This window comes from Manis pentadactyla, chromosome 3 (assembly GCF_030020395.1).
Source record: "Manis pentadactyla isolate mManPen7 chromosome 3, mManPen7.hap1, whole genome shotgun sequence".
NCBI lineage: Eukaryota > Metazoa > Chordata > Mammalia > Pholidota > Manidae > Manis > Manis pentadactyla.
In genome coordinates, this window is record NC_080021.1 from 19,647,917 (window position 1) to 19,669,805 (window position 21,889).

Sequence of the window (21,889 nt, forward strand, 5' to 3'; positions counted from 1 at the left end):
AGTACCAGGTGATTCTATTGTCTAGCCAGGTTGAGAACAATTGCCCTAGGCAGTGTGTGAACAAAATGCTATTTGATAACATGGTTTAAAATAAAACCGTAATAAGCAAGTCAAAAACTATACATTATGACCACTTTTTCAGACTTGGAGCTTTAAAAAAGGTTTATTATAATGACAGACACAGTTAATAAATAGTTACTGGATGCTCTCAGGGACTCAAGGACATAATGATAAGCAGAACTGTAGATAAGTCCAGTGATGTTGCAGTGAAAAGAACAGGCTCAGATACCATTTACATTGTTTTTAGTAGTGACTGCTTTTTATGGGCTGAATTGTGTCTCCCTCATATATATTTGAAGCCCTAACCCCAGTACCTCAGAAAGTGACTGTATTTGGAGACAGGGTCTTTGCAGAAGTAATTAAAGTAAAATGAGGTCATTAGGGTGGGCCCTAATCCTTATAAGAGGAATTTGAATACAGACATGTTCAGAGGGAAGACATGTGAAGACAGTGGGAGAAGACAACCTTCTACAGTTGAGGAGAGAAACCTGAACAGATCTTTCCCTTAAACCCTCAGAAGGAACTAATACTGCTTACACCTTGATCTCAGACTTAACAGCCCCTGGAACCATGAGAAAAATTAATTTCTGTAGTTTAAGCCACCCAGCCTGTGGTACTTTGTTACAGCAGCTCTGGCAAACTAATACACCTGTGCAACAGCTGAAGTATATAGTAAGGTTTTGGTAAATGGCTGGGAGAAATAGCTACCCTGTGTCCAATTTATTAAGAGATGTTCAGAGAGGCAGTAGATTTGTATAAGGTCCTTGAAGGTGAGTACTTTAACTGATGAGAAGTTAATTAAAAATATTAGAGAAGGCTGGCTGTGTCCCGGGAATGTGAATCATTGTGTCTGCTGGTTCACAGCCATCTTCTGAAGGAACTGCCCTTGCTCACAGCCTCTGCTGCCCACATAAGGCTGTCCTTGCCCTCCAAGACTGCCCACCCATCCTGCCACGGCTGATTAAATTAGAAGAGATGTGCTAGAACAATCATATTCTCTTTTTAGATTTTGGAATTGGGATAATGAGAACCAGGCTATTTATCTCTAATGAACAGAGCTGAATGGTAATATTGGATTCTTGGGCTAAGGGCACTTGGCTGGACCATTGTCTTGCCAATGGGTTTCAGCCCCAGGCAAGTTCACTATGGATTTGATGTGACAAAGGAAATTGACAGCAAAACGTTCTTGGGGTGAAAGGATTACACCCAACTTTATTTCCAGGTGGCAGGTCAGTCACCAGAATCCCATTCACTCAGAGCAGGTCTGCGTGCAGCAAGCTGGTTTCTGCCTCTGGGCCTCTGTCCTCGGCGCTGCCACCACTCCAGCCTCTGCTCTGCTCTCCTGCAGCCTTGCAGCCCTGCCACCTTGTTGCGCCCAGAGCACTGGGCGGAGCTCTTTATGTAGAGTCAACAGCCATATATTGCCCACAGGTGTGCAGTGAGCTAGTCAACCAGGGCCAGGTGAGAATCCTGGCCACAGGAACTCTCATTTTATCCACAACCATGTTCTAGAGGAGTCTTAAGAGTCAGGGGAGGAGAGGATAGAGTGGACATGTAGGGACAAACAGTAGCTTCAGCTTCTTTAACTGAGCTAGCTTGAGTTGTTTTCCGTACCACAACCAGAAGACTGTTAACTAGCATGAAAAAAAAATGAGAAAATCGGTCAAAGTTCTACACTGAAAGCCACACAAAAAATCAACCTAATCTCTCTTCCATGCAGAATTGTAAGACGTTCAGGCTGGAAAGACCCTAGAGGACAGCATTAGTATCACAGCTAATATTTTCTGAAAATTTAGATAAACCAGGCCCTTTGTGTGAACCATTAACCTTTTTAGATAGGGCACAACAATTGTAATATCTGTATTTTACAGGTGAGTAAAAACAGGTTGAGAAACCTGCCTTAAGTCATATAGTTACTGTGGTAAATAAATTACAAAAATGGCCGCAATTTTTTGCCTTTCCTGATCCTCATCCTTTGCAATGTGACTTTGCAGCTGTTCCCATCAAGAGGTGGAATCTGGGCTGCCACTATCACTTGCTTTGGCCAATAGGATGTGGCAGAAATGACAGTGCATCCATTCTGAGGTTAGGCTTAAGAGGTCTTAAATGCTGCTACTTCATTTCCTAGAACCCTGTGCATGTGAAGGAGTCTAGACTACTGGAAGATGAGACACATGTGGCCTATGAGCTCTTGTGATCAATAGCTAACCACTGAAGATGTGACTAAGGCCATCTTAGATGTGCTAATTCCTAGATGATCCACTGAGAGTCAACTGCCAGATATATTAATGAGTATGTCCTGGTCCAAGCCTCCCTAGACAACCACTCACCACAGATGCGTGAGTGAGCCCAGCCCAGGTCAGCAGAACCATCCAGCCTACCCACAGATAAATAATTCCTTAGGCTTTTAAACCACTCAGTTTTGGAGTGTTTGTTCTGCAGCAACAACTGCTGATGCTCAGGATCTGGGACTTGCACAGAAGACTGACTTCAACACAAGTGAATGCTGTCAGATCCTATGCACACTATAGCCTAATTAATGCAATACCTTCCTTCTGAAAAGCAGCATATGTAGGATCTTCATAATATTTTAGGGTTGGTTAGGGTGACTCAAAACCCATCTTACCTTGCAGGTTACTGGGCAAGTCATTGGGCAGGTTATCCTCCACACCTTGGCTTCCTCATGTAACTGCAAACACCAACTACCTCACAGAGACACCATAAAGGTAAAATGAGGCAGTATATCTCAAGTGCTTAGAATTGGAAGATGGAGGTCGGTAATGGATCTGAAAGTTCTTGATGACTGAAGTAGAATTTCACTGTCAAGTGTTGATGTTCAACCGACTGTTTTCGGAATGGATATCTCTCTTCTTAGAGCTTGTAATCCTTAGTTCTACAGGAATGTGATAACTTTTTCCTCAAAAACATTATTCGAGATTTCTCAAAGTAGACTCTACAGGTCACTTACATAAATGTTACCAGCTGCCTGTTAAATTCAGATTCATAGCCTTATCCCAGACCTACTGTATTAAACTCCCCTGGGAGTGGGGTCTAAGAATCTACATTTTAAAGTTCCCTGATAATTTTCATGCACATTAAATTTTAAGACTTGCTGCTCTAGCCTCTTCTGCTAAGATCTGAAACACAATGAAGCACTGTCTTTTCTCTCTAGTATGCTTTCTAGTTGGGCCCTATGGTTAATTGTGTCGCAAGATTTTAGGTAAAATAAGATAGAGTGGTATCCTTTTTTCAGAGATAGTGTTGACATAGCCACTAACAAGCCCACTAGTGAATGAACCAACCTCGACACCATGATTTTTTTTAAAAGTGCATCAGTATATTACTCTGAATAATGCTGGGAAAACAGTTTTCCCTGTTTTTCTTGTTTTGCATCTATAGTCATATATATAGTCTTATGCTAGATACAGAACTGAGGGAGGAGTGGAGTGGAGGGCATTACCAAGAATATTAACTTGTTTTTACTACTACTATAAATAACATTCTTATTTTCACAAAGCAAGCACTAAGAGGAATAGGAAATTACTTGATCCTAAATTGACTTGAAAGTTTGTTCATTCTGAACTAGCTTTAGCAGGAACATTTTTGTTCACCTTCTGAAGTAGCCATTAGAACTGTAAGAGTATTTCGCTAGGGCTAAACTCTAGTTCACCTAACTGTAATTAAAAGTTTAAAGGGTCTTAGTTTGATGTCTTTTCAGCTGATTTGTTTCATGGCATCATGTTTTTTCACCAAAAGTAGAAAAAGGAAAAATAACAGGAGGAAACTACTACAAAAAGTGCTGTCAGTAGCCTGTTCCTCTTCAGGTGACACCAGGGCTTAGTATTTTTGATTCAAAGTTCTTCATTTCCTACAAATACACATTTTTTACTGTACCAGATGTGGATGAGACTCTGAATATCAAAAGGCTATGCTTTTTAAAACCTGCTGGACAACTTTTCATCTCTAACAGTACTAAAGTTTTGCCATGCCAGACTGTATGACAAACTGCAAAACATATGTATAAAAAAATCTAGATCCTTCTAACTGTGCCAATCCATGGGTAAAAACTTACTTCTGGAGCCACATAGCTGTTGAAATCAGTCGTATTTACAATTTTTACAAATGAGCTTATTTTAGTAAAAGCAAGTTACTCCGTGAGCATGATCTCTAAACAGATTTATGTGGGCTGGCACAATCTGCTATGCTAAACATATATTCATATTGCTTAGGTCTTCAACCAGTTTTTTTTTTTTGAGTGGTGATGATAACAGTCTTGCTTTGTACAAAGATACCAAATAACTGGCAGCAATTCAGCTAAGAACACTGTTTTCAGCACTGTGGCACTGAAACTTTTCCTGGGCAGAATGCTCTGTGGGTATGGCCCTAAACTGGAAGGACTCTGGGCTGCTGACATTGGTCAGTGAACCAGGCAGACAGCTTACAGAGAGAAAGAAGTGACTATAAACTGGTGCTAAAGAAAATGAAGAGGAGGATGGGCTGGAGAAAGGGAATGAAAAAAGGGAGGTAGGGAGAGAGGAAGGTGAGATTCATAACATTAAAGGGGTCTTTTCATGTACCTCTCCTTGATCTCTTCTCACCTCTCACCTTGCCTGATATTTTTATGTTCATGTTTTTTGCTCAGTTACTAGACTGTCATTTCCTTGAAGACAAGTAATATTGCCTGACTCAGATTTGCACCTCCCACAGTACCTGGTATATGCTGGTGCTCAATTTTTGTATCTAAAGCATTTCCTTTCCTCAGAGATTAAGTCCTAAGCAGAGGTTCTCAGTGGGCATAGTAACTGGGTGCAGTTTTTGTCCGGTAGTTTTCATATTGGTACCAGAGTACTTACATATTGAAAAAGATATTTTTATTGATAGTGAATAGTATTTTAGAATGAAATTTTTTTCATCTTTCTATTGGTTTCTTGAAGTTATCCGGTATTTTACATTACCTATGGATTTAATTCCAGGAGAGTAAAGTGGTGGTGAATTTTTGTCCTAAATACAGGGTGTTGAGTGTGGCAGGATTAAGTACCTCTGCTTATAAGTTCATTAAGCTTTGGGCTTCCACAAATTCTAGAATTCTAAGAAATATACAAATAAAAAGCTGGTGCACACTGATTTCAAAAATCGGGATTTCACTTTAAGCAACTGCATATTTTCAGATTAATGTGGCTCAGTGAAGCACTGCTCTTATTCGCACGGAGAGTCCATGACTGGGATGGGGGTCGGGAATGAACATCAAGGCACCAAAGTTCTCACACATCTAGACCCATGAATCTGTGCAGAGTAGCTTGGAGAGTGAGTCGTTTCTTTGGTTTGTACTTTCCTTAAAAATGTTGTGGGGGTTGGAGGGAAGGGGCGGTGAAGAGGGGTGGTGACGCTGTCCGGTTTTCCCAAAATCTGGGGTCCTTAGGGACTAGTTCACATTGATGCTGTCCAGATTTGACGACAACGGCTTGAAAAGAAAGCCCTCCAGCAAGAGTGACTCGCGAGGTGTGGAAAGGAGGGTTTTCGGGGAGGAGAGGGAACACAGGGTAGTTCCGTCTTGCACAGTGGTTCAAAGTGAGGCTGAACTGAACTTTTGATAGCAGTAGGTGGAGCTGTGGCTCGTGGTGGAGTAAGGACCCGAGGCAAGAGGCCCGGCGGCGGTTGACAGGAGGTGAGGCTTCAGCTAGAATTTAGACCAGTCTCACGAAGACGGGGCTTCTGCTGAAAGGGGGCGGGGTTTGGGTCGTACTGCGGCCCGGAGCTGAGGCTTATAATAACGAAGGGCGTTTCTCACTGCCCAGTAGTGACACTGGGAGGGCGGAGCGCCCAGTGGGTGGGGCCACATCTGAAAGAAGGCGGGGCTGCCTTCTGGGCTGACCTGAGTGAGCACCAGGCTTCCGAGGATAGCAGGTGGAGCTATCGCCGGCGAGGGTCAGGGCCGCTTCGAGACCTGGAGAAGGCGGGGCTTCTGCCGACAAGGGCGGGGATTCCTCAGACTGGGGCGGGGCTTATGTTGACAGAGGGGCGGGGCGGCTCCTTACCTCCCGCCGCGCCAGTGCAGTGGGCTGAGGCCTGGGTCGCACCCCTGGAGAGCAGCAGGGTCCCGGATAACTGAGCCAGGCGCGGAGCGGGGTGGGGGCGCACGGAGGGCGCGCGCCCGGGAGGGACCCGCTTGGGCAGGCTCTTCCCCTTCCCTTCGCCCCTGGTCTGCCGTCGGGGCGCGCGCCTCGCCTCGCACCCCCACCCCCGACCCTCCAAGATCTGCAGGGCCAGCCGAGCAGCGGACGCCTTGTGCCGGCCAGCCGAGAGGTTCCGGGTGCAGGGTTCACAGGTCAGAGTTGACTCCCTGAAAAGTGCAGCCGGTTTGAAATGCAAGATGGCGGCTGCGGGGCGCTGAGAGGCGCGGCGGCCCCTGCAGGTAGCGGCGCGAGCCGGCTCAGCGGCCCGGGGCGCCCGGTGTCGGCGGGTGGGAAGCTGCAGCGCAGATCCCGCTTCTGGCGCGGTGGGTCGAGGAGGCGAGCGGCCCCGCGGGTCGGACGGAAGAGGGCAGCCCCAGGGCAGAGACTCCGGGGGCTGAGCGCGCTCGCAGCGGCGGGCGGCGGGGCGGATCTGGAGGGGCCAGTCCGAGGGGAAGCGGCCGGGCCTGCCTGGGCGGAGAATCGCCGCCCAGGGATAGACCGCGAGCCTCCTTCGCGCCTTCGGGGTCTCTGCGGCCGTGGAAGGAGCTCGGGGTGCGGGCTTTGTAAGGGAAAAATCTCAGTCCTGTTTACGGAAGGACTGAGCAAGTTGGGATTTTTGAGGGGAGTGAAGACCGAGCTTCCCTGGAGGGGGGCCCCTCTGGGATGGAGGACCCCAGCAATAGTGAGGGTCCTGCGGGGGCGGGGGTTAGGAGCCCTGCCTTGCGGGGGCCCGTGGCCTCGTGGGGACTCAGTCTCCCTGAAAGTAAGGAGAGCTTCTCTTGCGGGATCTGAGCGCACTGACATTGGGCTTAGAGCCCCGGAAACCGGGGAAGGATGTACCCCACTTCAGAGAAGGCTGGGGACCCACTGTTGGGGCCAGGCCGTGCCCCTACTTCGGGGCAAGACTCAGAGTTGAGCCCTGAAGAACTGAACTACATTTTGAGGAAGCCTGGGATTTAGGGAGAAGTTAAAGTGAATGGCAATGTTATCCGTCCTTTCAGAAAGGAGACCAAGAGGCTGACCAGGAGCTCTTACTCCAAGCCTTAGGGCCTAAAGGAAACAACCTCCTCATCCTGCCCGGGGATGAAGGGCTGGGAGGGAGGTGTGAGGGCAACGGGGTCTACTGGCAGGAGAGAAGAGCCCTAGGATGCCCTTTCCCTGTGCATTTACACCAAAGTTCTAAGTAAAGGGATTTGAAATTCTTTTGTTTGAGTACGTCTTCCCCCACCTCTCCCCTCTGTGGGTAAGTAACAGTAAGAAAAGAGCAAAACCCTAGAAACGGAAAAGGGAACCTTAGTTTAGGTTATTGAAGGATCAAGCTCTGGCAAGTCTTCAACTAGGAAGCGGGAAAGTGGATGGATAGAGGAGGAGTAAAAGGAAGAGAGCGGGCAGAGTGGGAATTCTACAGCAGTCCTCTGTCATCTCATCCCAGATCTGAAGAAAAACATGAGACGAGGCTAATCTTTATTAGAAAAATACGAAGAAAGGCTAACTGGTAGTCTGTAATGTGATTAAGTTGGGATTCCATGTAACTTGAAAGGAAGAAGCAATTCTCTTGGTGGTTAAGGGGATAGTTAGTGATAGTGGAAAAGGGAAAAATTACAAGTTTGGAAAATACAGGGGTTCACGATGGAGTGGGGGAGAAACAGTCTCCCTCCCCCAGGAATAGTAACTGTTTATTGGGCTGGAGCGTACGTGTGTACCGACCTACATAAGTTTAGATTTGTTGGTGTTGGTCATTGTTTCTCAGTCTTCGTGTGAAAGCTTTAACTTGTTGTATATGTTGTTACATGAATTATCTTTGTTTCTGAAAAAATTACCCCGAGAAAGTCGTTTGTGTTTATGCCAATCAAGGATGAATAGGAATTGATTCTAAAAGGGATATTGGCCCTAGTATACCCATAGATTCTTAAAATTTATTAAGAAGCAATTCTTTTTTTTCCCCTTGGTTTGTAAGGAAAAGAAGTGTGGGTACTCTCCAAGTCAGTTATATAGTAACGGGATGTAAAAGGGCTTTCAGGAATATTTTTTCTTCTTAGTGTTCCCTTTACTCTGAGCATTTTAGGGCTAAGCAGACTTTATGCGTAATAAGATGTAATATCTTGGTTCCTTTTGATATAGAAATGGTAACATTTCATTTATCAATGAATCTTTTGTGAAAGTACTTCTTCAAATGCTTTATTTAGTAATAAGGAGTAAAATGAGAAAAGAAAGTGAAAATTGGGTAACTGATGACAGCTCGATGAAAAAAAGATTTCTTGAACCGCTCTAATATTTTTTAAAGAGCTTTAATGTCTTCAGTGGAAATTTAAAAAAAATTCAAGTTAGTTTAGAACTGCACATTTGGAACATTATTATACATGTGTACTGTTCTTTGCTTTTCCCCAAAGTGATGTAGCTTTAGTTTTATATTAAATTCTGAACAGATTAGGCTGGGTGAACCAGTGTGGCATTGATGCCAGATGGTTTGAAAATTTTGAAAATATGCTAAGGCTGAAAACATAAATGTGCCTGTGCTATTGAACACTCATTAGCAAATGTCCTTTCCTTATATAGCAAGCTTATTTTTTCACTGGATTTGGAGGACAATTCATAATGATGTAGCAATTATTTCACCTTTAACGACAATTGCATTATAAGTTTTTTTTTTCCAACAAATGTAAATCAAGTTTTACAATTATTTTATTAATGAACGTAATAGCATAGGTGAGGTGGTTCGTTTTGGAGGTTTCTCTCCTATTATTATTTATTATATATTGTATATATTTCAGTTTGAGACTGAAAGGCATTATGATGTATTAAACATTTTCTTTCCTGTAATGTGCCACATTACAGGGTACAAAAATGTGATATTTAAAAGTTTTAAAAGTTTGTTTTAAATTATGGCTTTATATTTAAATGGAAGTAAATCTTAAAATTACTAAAATGATTACTAATAGAGCTGAGGAAATCACCTTTTTTATGTATATTGCAGCATTTTGGATTTGGGCTCAAAAGACCACTTACCTGAATGTTAACAGTGCTGAAAGTTCAGTGCCTACGCTAGTTTTTACTCTAGTATCATATTCAGTCAATTCAGGGAGGTATTGGAAATATCTATTGCACTGTTTGTGATAATGACTGATACAGCACATTCACTTCTACATCTAAATTTTTTCCAACTTAAAATCATTTTAATCATTCTTTGTAACTTCAGATATAATTTAAATTACATTTCTTTGAAAGGAAAAAACTATGATACTAGCTTTTGAATAACAACCAGTGTTTCCATAATATTAGATACATTTTATTATATCCTTTTTGCTCTGATAAATTTGTAATCCTGAGTAACCAGATTTACATGACCAAAGCTGCTGATTCAGATCACTGATCAGGATATACATTTGAGTTTACATTTTGGACAGCTGTATTTTATACAGTTAATTTTTAAAGTAAATATTTATGTAACCTTGTATGTAGTTGCCAAGTTTTGGTCTCAATGGATGCTTGATCATTGCAGTTTATATAATCAGTATTCCATAATGTATTTAAGAGGTATAAATACATTACGGTGGTGGTTTTATGTACCTTTGGTCTAAAGAAATATGATAATATGCTTTTAAAAAAGAAAGAAATGAGCAGTTAAGAATAACATTTATTCAAGGGAGTCAAAATTGAGTAAATCATATGCAGGATTTTTGTTCTCAGTTTTCAGATTTAGATTTTTTTAAAAGCATATTATCAAAGTTTATCTAAAAACTTGCAACAGTAAAGTGATAAGCATATCATATACACATTTATCATTTTAAATAAAATAACTTTTGTCATTAAATTTTAGTGATTTCCTATTTCCCATAGGATTTGTAACTCTCTTTTCCCCCTTTCTAAACGGCCTGTCTTTCCCTGTTTTTTGGTTGTTGTGAGGAACGAAAAGACCAGCTTGTTCTAAAATTGTTTAACATGCTCAAAGGTATGGAATGGAAAATAAAATTGTTGTTGCCTGGGCTTTTAAAATATTTTATAATGTTTCAATATTTATTACATTTTAAACAAAGACATCCTTTGTTGTATAACTTATAGTTAATACTTTAAATAAAAGTCAGAAAAGTCTAACTGTGGACTTACTAAGTGCCAAAGAATACTCCAAACACTTCATTTGTTGTTTCTTTTAATCCTCACAACAACTCTATTAAGTAAGTACTATCATTAGCCTCACTTTACAGCTGAGGGGGGCTAGGAAACAGGCTAAATCACTTAGGTCTAAGGCCACACAGCTGGATTTGAACCCATGAAGTCTGATTCCAAAGCCCAAACTCTTCATCTTTATTTATAGTCCATCTTACTGCCAAAACAACTGACCTATTTTATTATGTAATGTTTATGGTTAAGATGACTTCTTTAATTTTTGAAGTTCATTCTCATCCTTAATTTTAAAGATACTTTTATTTAGAAGTATTGTAATTTCAGTATCAGGAACTGAAATAACATCAAGCAAGTATGCTTTTCACCCAGAAGTACTGAGGAGCACTTTTGCTCCTCTAGCTGCCTCGTGTCTTTACATGTCTAGACAGCTCTTCTCTAGAGATTCTTGTTCGGTAAAACATATTGCAATTGCTGTGTGATTTAAGAATGAATTCAGTATATCAACTATACTTCAGTTAAAAAAAAAGAAGCTTAAAAAATAATAGATTCAGATAGGTTACCAATTTATTATTACATTAATAATTCATTTTGGAAAGTAACCTCCCTTCTTTGGCAGCTGTTCCCTATCTTCTCTTCTAGTCCACATCCTGTAGAAGGATGGCTAAGAAGTGTCCAAACCAGGAGATGCCCAGAAATGAAATTGTAGAATCCCAGACAGACTGCAGAGATAACAGGATGTTACAGAGGGCCTACCAGGAAAATGCTCTTTCGCCTTTCATGAAAATCATGTAACTGTTCAGCCTAAGATTTAACTTAACCTAGAAATACTTTACTAAAGGGTTTATGTATTTACATTATTTCTTGACTTAAGAGGACTGTTCATAAACTTGTATGTAGTAATAGCAGGAGTCAACAGGTAAGATATTTTGGGGAAATCATCTTCATTCACTATGTTTTACAGAGTTTTAGAGCTTAAAGAAAAACAAAACTGCTTCAACCCTACAAAAGCATTATTTACTGTTATTTAATAAGAGAAGCAATTATAATTTTTATTAAATTTTCCTGATCTAACTACACTGAAAAATATACCTCAACATTTCTGGACAAAAATCTGTTTTCAGAGAATGATTTTCAGTCTGTTTGATTGTACAGTCTAATACTTCATAGTGCTCTAATTGAAAAGCCACTCGGTGGTAACTTTCTTGCAAAAATGAAAGATTTGAACACCAGTCATTCTATTAGATACTACTTGTTTAGGAATGGAGTACCACTAGTTGATTTAAGTAGTATTGGCTTGCTGCCAGCATTAATAATACACTCGAGTTCAATTAATACATATTAGGATACAAATATCAGGTTTCTGTATAAAATATAAACATCTCCATTTAGTCTAACTAACTTATCTTTTATAACTTTCATACTTATTCTTTACAATTCCCAATTTTGTATCTCAACTTTCATATAGCCTGTAAACATTCAGATTTTGAGAATTTTTATTGAAAATCATATGATAATAACTTGGTTATTTGATATAATATAGATAGCATTTTTAAAAATAGTTTTCAATTTTTGTGTTTTTTACTAAGAGTGGGTTTGGCATTTAGATGATTCTTTAAAAATTTCTCTGAGGAAATTAAGGTTGTTTTCAAAGATTACATTTAGTTTTAAAAAGCCTAGCCATAAATTTTAAAGACTGAATCATATCTAGAATAATAAAGTGATATTACTTTTTTTGTAGGAGATGGCAGATAGGTACTTTGGACCTGTTGGTAATGATGGCCTGAGCTAAGCACCTCCTAATTTGAAGGGATACCCTTCCATGTCAAAGAACAGAATGCTGAGGAAGCTATGGCAAGTATGTGTTCCATTGTTTTGGTCTGGTAAAACTCAGATACTGAATGTGTTCCCTCTAGATCCCCTGGTACTATATTTGGCTGAAGTTTTAAAAGCTTTTCTTTTAAAAGCATTAGATATATTCTTAACACTTTTTTAAAAAATGTACTTTAAAACTATAAATACAGGTGTTTGGGCTGCTTTAATTTCAAAGGAAACAGCATCATACTTCATAATACGTCTATGTGGTATATTTCTTAATTGATTAATATTTGCTGAAAGGCACCATGTGCTATGATAACAGTGGTAAACAAGAAAAATGAAGTTCATGAGGGCAGAGACCTTTAGTGTGGGGAAATTGATCTAGAAATTTTATTACTCTTTGCCTATATCCAGAAAAATGCTTCAAGACTTACTAGAACAATTCCTGAAAACATGTTTTCAATACATAGTCTACTAATAGTTCATTGTAATTATAAAAATCATGATATTAATAAATACTTTGATTTAGGTTAAGCATATCTTATGCTTAAATATTTAAATAGTTGAATATATTTGAGTATACTTGTACATAATTACTTTTCTATTTACATAATATAAATTGGATTTTTTAAGAAGCATTAGATGACATATTATACTGAATTATTGAAATATTTATACTTTAGTCCAATTGTTATTTTAGATGACTCCACAAAGTACTAGGAAAGATTCCATAACCATTAATTTGGTGGTTCACTTTCATTTTCTAAAAATCAATAGAGTCCTTACAAGTTGATGTTACCTATGCTAATTGTTATTATCTTTCAAAGTATTTTTAAAAATTAAGTGATTATATCCTGAGTGGTTACTTTATTTTATAAATGGGGAAGACAATGGACAGTTGAATTGCTTTTCAGCCTCTATCGTAATCTCACTTGGAATCAAGAATATCATTCTTGTGTTAGACAGTGTGTGAAAGTTAGAGGAGATTTCATTACAATGCTAGTTTATGTATCACTCTCAGTACATTACCTGCCTACGTACATGCCAGCAAAAGGTAGAAGACCAGAATGTTAATGTCCTAGAGACATTTCAAGAAGATATTTCACTCCTCAAACCTGAGGTCAGAGCTTTGCCAGGAGTAATCTAACCAGCTTGGATTCTTTTAATCTTTAGCAGCATTAAGGGCAGCTTTCTCTGGTGGAAAAAAAACAGAAAGGGTAGTTTCTAAAACCTTTAAGCCTTAGTTAGCATTAGCAAAGGGATCTTCTGAAATGAGATTATCTTTGGCCACAGTTTCTTAGATGCTTTCATTTTTATCACATTCGCTCCCATCTATATTCACCTTTTAATGCTTGAGTTTTGATTGCCTTGAGACCATTTTGGCAGTTTTCTTCAGATTTATCTCTTAGGTAATGATTCTAGGTTATAGTAAATTTTAGAAGCATTTATTGTGGGTACAAACTTTCAAATTTCTCATTTAATTTTTTTGAAGAACTTGACTATTATTTCTAAATATGTTTACATTTTAGTTTTGAAAAATGCTTCAAATGTAAAGGCCAAAATGTTTTTGCTCTTTTTTAATTAAAAGAAGTATCTCTTGGACATTTTTTTTTAATATAGTAGCTCTATTTTGTTTTAATTTAACCCAGTTATTCTTTGTTCCCACTATTATTTCAGGCATTTTGTGATTTGGTGAATTTCTAACTTTTAGTTTGAATACAAACATTTAAAAATAAGTATTTTCAGCTGGCTAAACAGAAGTTGAACTCACAGAGAGAGAAGTGAAACCAAATAGAATATTTGAAATCTTAGTATATGTTTGTATACATATTCCAGAGAATTCTCAGCTTGTGTTTTAGCTATCCTAAGAACAGTTTTATTTAGTTGATACTAGACCTAAAATAATATGAGCCTTAAAAATTAGTTATCTTCTAAGTGTTCCTATTTGACCCACAATTAGTCAGTTTGTTTTTATTCACATAAAATCTTACCAAAATAACGTGCTTTTGTGGCTAACGAGGCCAATAAACTGTTATCTGTTAATCATTCAATTTGAAGTACAAGACAGCAAAAAAAAAAAGAGACGTGTAAATTCAATGTAGTTATGCTCTGCTTAATTGTAAAAATTTTTAGACTTTATTTTTAGGCACCAAGCATAGAATTTGAAACAATCCATTAACTTTTTTTTTTCATTTTGGTATCATTAATCTACAATTACATGAGGAACATTATCTTTACTAGGCTCCCCCCTTCACCAAGTCCCTCCCACACACCCCATTACAGTCACTGTCCATCAGTGTAGTAAGATGCTGTAGTATCACTACTTGCCTTCACTGTATTGCACAGCCCTCCCCATGCCCCCCACATGCTAATTATACATGCTAATCGTAATACCCCCTTTCTTTTTTCCCACCCTTATCCCTCCCTTCCCACCCATCCTCCCCAGTCCCTTTCCCTTTGGTAACTGTTAGTCCATTCTTGGGTTCTGTGATTCTGCTGCTGTTTTGTTCCTTCAGTTTTTCTTTATTCTTATACTCTACATATGAGTGAAATCATTTGATACTTTTCTTTCTCCATCTGGTTTATTTCATTGAGCATAATACCCTCTAGCTCCATCCATGTTGTTGCAAATGGTAGGATTTGTTTTCTTCTTGTGGCTGAATAATATTCCATTGTGTGTATGTACCACATCTTCTTTATCCATTCATCTACTGATGGACACTTAGGTTGCTTCCCTTTCTTGGCTATTGTAAATAGTGCTGTGATAAACATAGGGGTGCATCTGTCTTTTTCAAACTGGGCTGCTGCATTCCTAGGGTAAATTCCTAGAAGTGGAATTCCTGGGTCAAATGGTATGTCTATTTTAAGCTTTTTGAGGAACCTCCATACTGCTTTGCACAATGGTTGAACTAACTTACATTCTCACCAGCAGTGTAGGAGGGTTCCCCTTTCTCCACAACCTCGTCAACATGTGTTGTTGTTTGTCTTTTGGATGGTGGTGATCCTTACTGGTGTGAGGTGATATCTCATTGTGGTTTTAATTTGCATTTCTCTGACAACTAGCAGTGTGGAACATCTTTTCATGTGTCTGTTGGCCATCTGAATTTCTTCTTTGGAGAAGTGTCTGTTCAGCTCTTCTGCCCATTTTTTAATTGGATTATTTGCTTTTTGTTTGTTGAGGTGCATGAGCTCTTTATATATTTTGGATGTCAACCCTTTATTGAATCTGTCATTTATGAATATATTCTCCCATACTGTAGGATACCTTTTTGTTCTATTCATGGTGTCTTTTGCTGTACAGAAGCTTTTCAGCTTAATATAGTCCCACTTGTTCATTTTTGCTTTTGTTTCCCTTGCCTGGGGAGATATGTTCAAGAAGAGGTCACTCATGTTTATGTCCAAGAGATTTTTGCCTATGTTTTTTTTAAGAGTTTTATGGTTTCATGACTTACGTTCAAGTCTTTGATCCATTTTGAATTTACTTTTGTGTATGGGGTTAGACAGTGATCCAGTTTCATTCTCTTACGTGTAGCTGTCCAGTTTTGTCAGCACCATCTGTTGAAGAGACTGTCATTTCCCCATTGTATGTCCATGGCTCCTTTATCATACATTAATTGACCATATATGTTTGGTTTAATGTCTGGAGTCTCTATTCTGTTCCACTGGTCTGTGGCTCTGTTCTTGTGCCAGTACCAAATTGTCTTGATTACTGTGGCTTTGTAGTAGAGTTTGAAGTTGGTGAGCGAGATCCCCCCACTTTATTCTTCCTTGTCAGGATTGCTTTGGCTATTCGGGGTTTTTGGTGTTTCCATATGAATTTTTGAACTATTTGTTCTCCATTAACTTTTTATAGTGTATTATATTGAGAATTTATTTTTTAATCTCTTTAAAAATGTAGAATGCCTTTATAGTTTTCTCTTGGAACACAGAAATAATTACTCTAAATTCAACTATCCATTTGCTGTCTTTATAAGAACTATGCCCTTTTCTCATCAACTTCACTACAGGACTAACTCTTTGAATGAGTATATCTCTCCTGTTTCATTCTTAAGTAGTCTACAAATTTAGATAGACACTATTCATAGATAAAAGTGATGTGCTACAACAGAATTATTTATAGATGTTATTAAGTTCTTGTTGAATATTCATTGCTATTGCTATATTTTAATAAATAGAATGTTTTATATTTGATGGTGTTTTAACATTTTAGTGATGAAGGTAATTTTATTAGTAAGAATTCTACCATTTAAAGTAATCCACTGTAAAGCAGGTACAGGTCTGTTTTTTTTTTTTTTTTAATTGTATGGTTTTATTTATATGACAGTCTGGAAAAGGCATAACTATAGACACAGAAAACAGGGGGAGAGGTGTTCACTCCCAGAGAACACAAGATGGAGTATTTCTGGGAGTCATGGGACTTTTCTTTTTCTTTTTTTTGCATCTGTCATTTTTTTTTTTGGTAACATTAATATACAGTTACATGAGCAACATTGTGGTTACTAGATTCCCACCATTATCAAGTCGCCACCACATACCCCATTACAGTCACTGTCCATCAGCATTCTAGGATGCCATAGAGTCACTACTTCTTTTCTCTGTGCTATACTGCCTTCCCCGTGCCCCTGCCCCGCCTACATTATGTGCACTAATTGTAATGCCCCTTATTCCCCTTATTCCCGTTATCCCTTCCTTCCCACCCATCCTCCCCAGTCCCTTTCCCTTTAGTAACTGTTAGTCCATTCTTAGGTTCTGTGAGTCTTCTGCTGTTTTGTTCCTTCAGTTTTTGCTTTGTTCTTTGTTTTTTGTTTTTTTTTAAATTCTTTATTAAGGTATTATTGATATACACTCTTATGAAGGTTTCACATGAAAAAACAATGTGGTTACTACATTCACGCATATTAGCAAGTCCCCGCCCATTGTAGTCACTGTCCATCAGTGTAGTAAGATGCCACAGATTCACCATTTGCCTTCTCTGTGCTACACTGTTTTCCCCGTGATCCCCCACACCATGTGTACTAAACGTAATACCCCTCAGTCCCCATCCCCCTCCCTCCCAACCGGCCCTCCCGCACCCCTCTACTTTGGTAACTGCTAGCCCCTTCTTGGAGTCTGTGAGTCTGCTTCTGTTTTGTTCCTTCAGTTTTGCTTTGTAGTTATACTCCACAAATGAAGGAAATCATTTGACACTTGTCTTTCTCCACCTGGCTTATTTCACTGAGCATAATATCCTCCAGCTCCATCCATGTTGTTGCAAATGGTAGGATTTGTTTCTTTCTTATGGCTGAATAGTATTCCATTGTGTATATCTACCACATCTTCTTTATCCATTCATCTACCAATGGATACTTAGGTTGCTTCCATTTCTTGGCTATTGTAGATAGTACTGTGATAAACATAGGGGTGCATATGTCTTTTTCAAACTGGGCCCCTGCATTCTTTACGTAAATTCCTAGGAGTAGAATTCCTGGGTCAAACAGTATTTCTATTTTTAGGTTTTTGAGGAACCTCCATACTGCTTTCCACAATGGTTGGACTAATTTACATTCCCACCAGCAGTGTAGAAGGGTTCCCTATTTGTTCTTTATACCTCCTCTAATGAGTGTTTAATGAAGTAAAATATATGTTGTAATACACAGTACAGATACATTTTAAAGGTTTTTTTTTTTTTCCCCCAGCATATGTAACTGGAGCTTTGATAAGCATCGTGTTGGGCCCTGGGGATATTAGTGGAGAGCTAAGCAGATGTTCTTTCTGATGATGTAAGAATTGTTATTAGAACTGCCCCAGATTTTTATACTGTGATGAAATACATTTTGCTGTCATTAAATGCTTTTCTGTAGTGAAATCTTGGAGTTATTTTGATAAATTAGGAATGGTGAGTTGATTGAGGAGTATCCTATCCTCAGGAGAAGAGCCAGAAGCAGATGGAATGAGGCTCTACACCCTGGAGGTTATAGGTGCTCTTGAGGGCTCTTAGAACCAGTCTGACGTCTCAGACCAGGGTGCAGCAGCTGCAGAAAGTGTCTGGAATACATCTGAATGCTATACATACTCAGGAATTCTTGTTTCCCTTAAAAAAACTTTTATGTAGCACATTTTTGCCTTTTAAAAATAAAAAGTAAACTTTTTTCCAGTTTGAGACAAATGACCATGGAAACATTTTAGTCTATTTACAACTTTAAGGCCTTGAGACTATTGATTATTGTATTTTATAATAAGGCAACATTATAACAATAGTAAAGAAAACTTGTTAATACTCTGCACTGAAGTCTCACCTGTAATCTAATGTGAAAATTTCATTCTTTAGTCTCATCTAGTCTTTGTCCACATGCATACATATTTTCTTATTTTATAATTACTATGCAAATTTTGTTCTGATTTTTAAAAATTTGGCAGTAAGTGGATTTTATGATCATTTTAACCTAACAAATTGATTTGATCAGTTATTTTTTTAACATTCCTACTGAAAGGTTAACTGAAGATAGTTTTCAGACATAATTATACTTACAGTGCTTGGGTACATTTAGAGCATAATTTTTTCTGTTATTGGCAGATGTCACTTTGAATTTTAATGCAAAGCCACCTGGCTACTCAGTTGTACAAGTGAACTCTAACCCCCTTTTACAATTAAATAGTGCAAGGTTTCCCAAATTGATTTTGAGCTCTGTTTTTAGTTGAACTTCAAATAGAGGATGAGATGCCTGTCAGCTAATAGGGATTTCTGTATGGCAGTTTTCCTGTCCCAGCCCCATTGCTCTTTTAATGACAAAAGAAGATGAACTGGAAGCATACCAAAGAAATTCTTTTTCTGTATTTTTACTGCTTTTTCATTCATTTTGTGTGCACTGTCAGCTGATTAAGTTGCTTGAGTAAGAAAAGAGAAAGAGAATAATGCTAAATTAGTGGTATTTTTTTCATCCCACAAAAGAATTTTTCAGGGACTGGAGAATAGTATTAATTAGGTACCTACTGTGTATCAGAATGTCTGAAGCATTTTTATTTGATCAGCCTCTCTGAGGCAAATACTGCTATTATTTTCTCTAGGGCAGTCTTCTTTGCTTCTTTTCTAGAACCCTCCTGCAATATGCTGATATAGTTTCCTGACACTTCCTTTCTCATTGCATTGATCATAATTATTCTAAGTAATTGTTTCTGCCTATTTTCCTTGCTCCACTGCTAATGCCTGGCAAACCAAAGACAATCTGTTTTGGTCACCACTGTATTTCTAGTGCCTCACAGTGCCTGGCAGAGGGTTGACATTCAACAAATTGTTGTTGAGTGAATTTGTTGAACTGAAGAATCTTGGTTTTATAGGTGAAAAAACTGAGGTTGATATTGAGTAATCTTTTTAGTCACCTAACTGCTAAGTGACAGCGGAGACTCCAAAACCTATGGTTTTACCCTATACCTCAGTGCCTGGGGTTTTTCTTCCATACAAATGGGGCAATTGTACTGAGGTCCTTGGCTTTCACCCAAACTGTGACTTTATAATAAGATCCCTAAGGATGCCTTTGCTTGCACTGTCATCTATTTTTATCCTATGTACACTGCAGTAGAATTGAACCATCGGACCAAATCTTGAGGCTCTTTTGGAAATTTCATTCTCCCTTTAGAAATATGCTCAGGAATACTGACTCTGGTTTTGTTAGCAAAATGTAAGTGAACAGTTTTAGGAGTAAAGAGGAAAGAGTATTTCTTAGGTCTATGTAGTTGGGTATAGCAGTAACCCAAGGATGAAGCGATCTATAGCACAAGGTAATCAAGAGTTTTGAGTCTTTTGCAGAACTGAAGACTTTTTTTAAAAAGCCTCTTTTAAGTAGCTTATTTAAATTTAATTATATTGCGAAGACCAGTGCTTTCAAAGGAAAAAGCACAACTGTGCATACACATCATTAGATTGTAATATAATGTATGAATATTTTGTAATTTTCATGACTTCAGCAAAAAATACTTAAGCGTTTAAAATTTGTTAGTATCTGCTTAAATACTTATTAACTAACCATTCTGAGCTAGTGTGCTATGAGGAAGAGAAGTAAAAGTAATGATTTGGTAGCATATTCCTCTTTTTATGCTAGATAGAAGATACGAAGTTTAACCCAACAACTAGAGAGCCAGAATAATAAAGGGATCTTAGTCAAGTTTCTCTTCTGTATCTCTTCTTATACTGGCTACTCTCCTCTACCCCTGGGTGCCCCAGGCCTGCCTTCTCTGGTGAAACAACATGAAAGAACATATTACGTTCACTTCAGATTAGTCTTCAAATTTCATAGCTCACCAGTGGCTAGCTGAGGATGAAACTGATACATTGTCTTGAAAGTATTTAAATTATTAAGGCAAAGGCTTTCAAACCCATCTAAGAATCCATCAGATAGAAGTAGGGATTGTGGAACACGTGAGATGGGGTCAAGAAGTAGTTTGGCCTCTATATTTCTTCATCCAGACAGCTATGTTTTTACCTGTTTTGTACCAGGGCTTCTCATAAACTTTGGTTTGAAGAAAAGGCTCCCTGCTTATAACATAAAGTTTGAAAACCATCACTTGAAGGAAAGGTGGTTTTAGAAAAAACCCTCTATCTCTGACTTCTAGCTATTGGCATACCCCAATTACATATAATCTGAGCTTCTAAGAAAATAACAGGCACAAAGTAGCTTACTCCTTTGCCTTTTAATAATTCTCCTTTACTGTCAAAAATGTAGGGGCTGTTCCACTTATTTAAGGCGATTTCATAAATTCCCTGTTTCTAATGACAAAAAATTATCAAATAGCTCTACTAACACTTGGGACAAAAAATGGTGTCCCTTATTTAATTGAATAAGAGAGACAGCATTAAGTTAGCTTATAACATTTAGTTAAGAAGCATTTTTAAATTTCAGTGATTTCTTTATATTCCCTTAGAAATCAAAGGTGTTTTATAGAAAAAAATGACACCTTTGAGAGTACAGATTTGGACTATGATACTACTATTATTACTAAGCTGATGCTCTTTATTTTACAACATGGGAAGTCAGTGAACAAGGGACATGTACTACAACTTGCCATCTGATGTTTGGATCCATCAAATGGATATGTAGTATATATTTGAATAATCCTAGTAAGGAGGATTTTCCCTTCAAAGGTAGGGTAGTCTCTCTGGACAACTCTGTTCCCTAAAAATGTTTCTCTGTTTAGTGAGTCATTATCTCCTTATAGAGATCTAGACCTGGTTTTGCTTTATAATCTTTGAAGTAAACTTTTTCTCCTCAATTCAGCTAGAATAAGGATTATGCTAGTAATGAAAATAGTTATAATTTGTAGTAGAGAGTGAGACTGTTTACTCATTTTATTATTCATTTTCATTTAGTTTAGATTTCAGGAGCACACCAACCTTTTATTTTTTATTTTTTATTAAGGTATGATTGATATACACTCTTATGAAAGTTTCACATGAAAAAACAATGTAGTTACTACATTTACCCATATTATCAAGTCCCCACCCATACCCCAATGCAGTCACTGTCCATCAGAGAAGCATACCAACTTTAACTGATTAAGCATCAACATTTAATTTTGATATTTTGGGTACCAGAATCATTTAAATGCATTTATGTGAACATAATTCACTTTTTCTTGGTGTTTCAAGGTCATTCTTGTGAATTTCAGCTACTGTTCTCTATGGTGATATTCTCAAAGCATGTTAAATTTTATGGAACTATTTTCCTTCTCATTCTAGTTCAGGTTAA

General features: G+C 38.3%; 1 protein-coding gene and 1 long non-coding RNA gene across 8 annotated transcripts in view; one reads left to right on the forward strand and one right to left on the reverse strand.

The window, feature by feature from the left end:
- LOC130682833 (uncharacterized) lies at positions 1 to 6,236 on the reverse strand. 2 transcript variants are annotated; one of them, XR_008996184.1, is made up of 3 exons: positions 6,096 to 6,236; positions 2,687 to 5,772; positions 1 to 1,694 (listed from the first exon to the last, which is right to left on the reverse strand). It is a non-coding gene; the product is annotated as an uncharacterized LOC130682833 (long non-coding RNA). The 2 variants fall into 2 exon arrangements; XR_008996183.1 differs by having other exon boundaries at positions 2,687 to 5,775; positions 6,096 to 6,224.
- ZHX1 (zinc fingers and homeoboxes 1) overlaps positions 6,106 to 21,889 on the forward strand; it is a 23,981-nt gene continuing 8,197 nt past the window's right edge. For 2 of the 6 annotated variants that reach the window (XR_008996182.1, XR_008996181.1), the window contains exons 1-2: positions 6,106 to 6,472; positions 12,094 to 12,210. The gene's annotated coding sequence lies outside the window, so the exon portion shown is untranslated. Of the gene's footprint in view, positions 6,557 to 12,093; positions 12,211 to 21,889 lie in introns of all 6 variants that reach the window. The other 4 variants (XM_036925518.2, XM_036925519.2, XM_036925517.2 and 1 more) reach the window with 4 other exon arrangements.